Raw genomic sequence first — 6,000 nt, 5'->3', positions numbered from 1 at the left:
ATGAAGACTTTGGAGGTTCTTCTGGACCTCTTCAGCACCGGATGATGGATCGCCAGCCCCCGCTTGGGTTGGATGAAGATTTTGGAGCCAGGACGGATCGGTGATACCTGGTGAGGTGAAGACAAGGTAGGAAGATCTTCAGGGGCTTAGTGTTAGGTTTATTTAAGGGGAGTTTGGGTTAGATTAGGGGTATGTGGGTGGTGGGTTGTAATGTTGGGGGGTATTGTATGTTTTTTTTTACAGGCAAAAGAGCTGAATTTCTTGGGGCATGCCCCGCAAAGGGCCCTGTTCAGGGCTGGTAAGGTAAAAGAGCTTTTAACTTTATTAATTTAGAATAGGGTAGGGCATTTTTTTTATTTTGGGGGTCTTTGTTATTTTATTAGGGGGCTTAGAGTAGGTGTAATTAGTTTAAAATTGTTGTAATATTTTTCTGATGTTTGTAAATATTTTTTTTATTTTTTGTAACTTAGTTCTTTTTTATTTTTTGTACTTTAGTTAGTTTATTTCATTGTAGTTATTTGTAGGAATTGTATTTAATTTATTTATTGATAGTGTAGTGTTAGGTTTAATTGTAGGTAATTGTAGGTATTTTATTTAATTAATTTAATGATAGTATAGTGTTAGGTTTAATTGTAACTTAGGTTAGGATTTATTTTACAGGTAATTTTGTTATTATTTTAACTAGGTAACTATTAAATAGTTCTTAACTATTTAATAGCTATTGTACCTGGTTAAAATAATTACAAAGTTGCCTGTAAAATAAATATTAATCCTAAAATAGCTACAATGTAATTATAATTTATATTGTAGCTATATTAGGATTTATTTTACAGGTAAGTATTTAGCTTTAAATAGGAATAATTTATTTAATGAGTTAATTAATTTCGTTAGATTTAAATTATATTTAATTTAGGGGGGTGTTAGTGTTAGGGTTAGACTTAGCTTTAGGGGTTAATCCATTTATTATAGTAGCGGTGAGCTCCGGTCGGCAGATTAGGGGTTAATAATTGAAGTTAGGTGTCGGCGATGTTTGGGAGGGCAGATTAGGGGTTAATACTATTTATGATAGGGTTAGTGAGGCGGATTAGGGGTTAATAACTTTATTATAGTAGCGCTCAGGTCCGCTCGGCAGATTAGGGGTTAATAAGTGTAGGCAGGTGGAGGCGACGTTGAGGGGGGCAGATTAGGGGTTAATAAATATAATATAAGGGTCGGCGGTGTTAGGGGCAGCAGATTAGGGGTACATAGGGATAATGTAAGTAGCGGCGGTTTACGGAGCGGCAGATTAGGGGTTAATAATATAATGCAGGGGTCAGCGATAGCGGGGGCGGCAGATTAGGGGTTAATAAGTGTAAGGGTAGGGGTGTTTAGACTCGGGGTTCATGTTAGAGTGTTAGGTGCAGACGTAGGAAGTGTTTCCCCATAGGAAACAATGGGGCTGCGTTAGGAGCTGAACGCGGCTTTTTTGCAGGTGTTAGGTTTTTTTTTAAGCTCAAACTGCCCCATTGTTTCCTATGGGGGAATCGTGCACGAGCACGTTTTTGAGGCTGGCTGCGTCCGTAAGCAACTCTGGTATCGAGAGTTGCATTTGCGTTAAAAATGCTCTACGCTCCTTTTTTGGAGCCTAACGCAGCATTTTTTTGGACTCTCAATACCAGAGTTATTTTTATGGTGCGGCCAGAAAAAAGCCTGCGTAGCTAACGCACCCCCTTGGCCGCCAAACTCCAAATCTAGCCGTAAGATAGCTACAATATAACTAATAGTTAAATTGTAGCTAGCTTAGGGTTTATTTTTATTTTACAGGCAAGTTTGTATTTATTTTAACTAGGTAGAATAGTTACTAAATAGTTATTAACCATTTAATAACTACCTAGCTAAAATAAATACAAATTTACCTGTAAAATAAAACCTTACCTAAGTTACACTAACAACTAACACTACAATTAAATAAATTATCTAAATTAAATACAATTAAATAAATTAAATACAATTAGCTAAATTACAAAAAACAAACAAACACTAAATTACAGAAAATAAAAAATAAATTACTGTACAAGATATTTAAAATAATTACACCTAATCTAATAGCCCTATCAAAATAAAAAAGCCCCCCCAAAATAAAAAAAACCCCTATTGCAGCCCAAAGCCCTAACCTAAAAATAAAACCCACCCAATAAACCCTTAAAAAAAAACTAACACTAACCCCTGAAGATCCACTTACAGTTTTGAAGATCCGACATCCATCCTCAATGAAGCCGGGAGAAGTCCTCAATGAAGCCGGGAGAAGTCTTCATCCAAGCCGGGAGAAGTGGTCATCCAGATGCCATCTTCTATCTTCATCCATCCAGGGCGGAGCGGGTCCATCTTCAAGACATCCGACGCGGAGCATCCTCTTCTTCCGACGACTACCCAGCGAATGAAGGTTCCTTTAAAGGGACAGTATACACTCATTTTCAAATAACTGCATGTAATAGACACTACTATAAAGAATAAGATGCACAGACACTGATATAAAAATCCAGTATAAAACTCTTTAAAAACTTACTTAGAAGTTCTTAGTTTAGTTCTGTTGAAAAGGTAGCTGGAAAGCCCACTGCAAGTGGGAAATAAGACACTCCCCCCTTCCCCTTCTTTTGCATATGAAAAGACCCTTTACACAAACAGGAGCAAGCTGGAGAAGGTATCTGACGGTATTCTCATAAAACTTTGGGGCACGGTTAGGAGTCTGAAAATCAGAGCAATGTTATCTAAAAAAAAGCAAAAATATACATTTAAAAAAAAAAAAACTTTATAGGCTTTATAAATAGATCATCTACAAAACATTTACGCAAAGAAAAAATGAGTGTATAATGTCCCTTTAAGTGACGTCATCCAAGATGGCGTCCCTTAGATTCTGATTGGCTGATAGAATTCTATCAGCCAATCGGAATTAAGGTTGAAAAAATCCTATTGGCTGATGCAATCAGCCAATAGGATTTAGCTGGCAATCTATTGGCTGTTCCATTCATGTCGGATCTTCAAAATTGTAAGTGGATCTTCAGGGGTTAGTGTTAGATTTTTTTGAAGGGTTTATTGGGTGGGTTTTATTTTTAGGTTAGGGCTTTGGGCCGCAATAGAGCTAAATGCCCTTTTAAGGACAATGCCCATCCAAATGCCCTTTTCAGGGCCATGGGGAGCTTAGGTTTTTTTAGTTAGGGTTTTATTTTGGGGGTTGGTTCTGTTGGTGGTGGGTTTTACTGTTTTGGGGGGTTGTTTGTATTTTATTTCAGGTAAAAGAGCTGATTTCTTTGGGGCAATGCCCCACAAAAGGCCCTTTTAAGGGCTATTGGTAGTTTAGTTTAGGGTAGGGGGTTTCTTTATTTGGGGTTATTTTGATAGGGCTATCAGATTAGGTGTAATTAGTTTAAATATCTTGTAATTTGTTTTTTATTTTCTGTAATTTAGTGTTTTTTTGTAATTTAGCTAATTGTATTTAATTTATTTAATTGTATTTAATTTAGGTAATTTATTTAATTGTAGTGTAGTGTTAGGTGTAACTTAGGTTAGGTTTTATTTTACAGGTAAATTTGTATTTATTTTAGCTAGGTAGTTAGTAAATAGTTAATAACTATTTAGAAACTATTCTACTTAGTTAAAATAAATACAAATTTGCCTGTAAAATAAAAATAAAACCTAAGCTAGATACAATGTAACTATTAGTTATATTGTAGCTATCTTAGGGTTTGTTTTACAGGTAAATATTTAGTTTTAAATTGGAATTATTTAGTTATTAATAGTAGGTTTTATTTAGATTTATTTTAATTATATTTAAGTTAGGAGGTGTTAGGGTTAGACTTAGATTTAGGGGTTAATAAATTTAGTATAGTGGCAGCGACGTTGGGGGCGGCAGATTAGGGGTTAATAAATGTAGGTAGGTGGTGGCGATGTTAGGGACAGCAGATTAGGGGTTAGTAATATTTAACTAATGTTTGCGAGGCAGGAGTACGGCGGTTTATTATAGTGGCGGCGATGTCCGGAGCAGCAGATTAGGGGTTAATAATTTTATTATAGTGTTTGCGATGCGGGAGGGCCTCGGTTTAGGGGTTAATAGGTAGTTTATGGGTGTTAGTGTACTTTTTAACACTTTAGTTATGAGTTTTATGCTACAGCTTTGTAGAGTAAAACTCATAACTACTAACTTTAAAATGCGTTACGAATCTTGACGGGATAGGGTGTACCGCTCACTTTTTGGCCTCCCAGGACAAGCCCGTAATACCGGCGCTATGGAAGTCCCATAGAAAAAAGACTATACGCAATTTGCGTAAATTGATTTGCGGTAAGGCCAAAAAAGTGTGCGGTGCCCCCAAATCTGCAAGACTCATAATACCAGCGGTAGTGAAAAAGCAGCATTATGAGGCTTAACGCTGCTTTTTCCCTATACGCAAAAATCTAGCCGAATGTATTTTTGAAGTGATTATTGATATCTTCAGCTGTAGAGCGCCCCCTCACTAAACATATTTGTAATGGTAAATCCTAGGGTTTCACAAATGTTAGGATTTACTATCACTTTAAATTTATAACTTTATATAAATACTTGCTAAGCCTCTGCTGTAGAAATTGGCTGCTGTCCAGTTTAAGAAAGAGCTTTCACTTTCATTATTAATAAGGAATGCTCTCACATCCCTATAAAAAGCAAGCAACTCTACTGGAGACAAAAGAATTACTGAAGCTTCCTCTAAGTATTAGCTGATCCTAAAATGTAAGTACAATTGCAATATCTACAAAGCATATATATTTTATTTTAACATCTGTTAACTATTTGTCACTAAATTGTGTTTTTTTCTTCTCTATATTCTCTATTTTTTTTTCTTGTCAATTTTATTTATCTCTTATAAAAAAAAATGTTTTTATTTGTTTTACATTGCAGTTTATTAAACGTGCTGAGAAACTCTCCCCTTTATAAAACTAGATCCGGAATGCAGTTTCATTCATCAGTTGTAATAAAGATGAGATATAAATTACTTTTTAATAATTGACTTTTGAAGTTGGTGGCAGAGTGTGTGATATTTGAATTTTATATCTATATTAAAAAGTAAGTTATAGCGCATCTATGTTACAACTGATGAACCGAACTAGATCTAAAATATCAATAACATTCTGGATCTGTTTTTAAAAAGGGAAGAGTTTACTATTATTTCAAAACTACAGATTGTCATTAGAAGGACACACTAGTGTTCATATAATTTTAACAAACTTTGCAATACAAATGTGGTTTAAAAAAGATTATAGGATTCAACAGTTTATATTATTCAGCCACTTACTATAAGCACAGTGCACATGCTTGCATGGCAGATAAGTGCATGCACAGTGTATATTGCAGTGCTTTATATTCAGTATGGAAACTTTCTAATTTACTTCTATTATCTAATTTGTTTTATTCTCTTGGTATCATTTGTTGAAGAAGCAGCAATGCACTAATGGTTTCTATCTGAACTCATGGGTGAATCAATCACAATCGATATATATATATATATTCAGCCACCAATCAACAGTTAGAACCTAGGTTCTCTGCTGCTCCTGAGCTTGCCTAGATAAACCTTTCAGCAAAGGATAATAAGAGAAGGATATAAATTAAAAAATAGAAGTAAATTGGAAAGTTATTTAAAATTGTATTCTCTACCTGGATCATGAAAGAAATTTTTGGGGTTTCATGTCCCTTTAATGCAGAACTTGAAGATAAACAAAAAAGCAACCTTTTTTAGCATAACCTTTATATAACAAACAGTTCAAATATATACAAAACCAGCATATTTTCACTTTAACTAGAGAGAATGGTGTTCATTCTATTGCTGTATATTCTAAAAAGGACATTGAACATTTATTGCTTTTGTGTAAAAATTGTGCTCTGTCCCACACTCCCTAGAGTCCAAAAACAACTGGTTTAGGCATTTTGCAGGACTTAGGTTACAGATTTTTCTTTTTGACCTTTCAAAGGAGCATAAAACAAATCAGAATTTTTAC

At 34.8% G+C, this 6,000-nt stretch overlaps 1 protein-coding gene across 1 annotated transcript in view; it reads left to right on the top strand.

Moving 5' to 3' along the window:
• The first annotated feature begins 4,653 nt into the window (after nt 1-4,653).
• The window catches only part of LOC128638984 (guanylate-binding protein 1), a 273,065-nt gene continuing 271,718 nt past the window's right edge, over nt 4,654-6,000 (top strand). Inside the window, exon 1 of the mRNA XM_053691125.1 lies at nt 4,654-4,738. The gene's annotated coding sequence lies outside the window, so the exon portion shown is untranslated. The remainder of the gene's footprint in view (nt 4,739-6,000) is intronic.

This window comes from Bombina bombina, chromosome 8 (genome assembly GCF_027579735.1).
Source record: "Bombina bombina isolate aBomBom1 chromosome 8, aBomBom1.pri, whole genome shotgun sequence".
In the NCBI taxonomy this organism is placed as follows: Eukaryota; Metazoa; Chordata; class Amphibia; order Anura; family Bombinatoridae; genus Bombina; species Bombina bombina.
The sequence above is the reverse complement of the archived record's forward strand: the minus strand, read 5'-3'. Positions and strand labels throughout refer to the sequence as shown.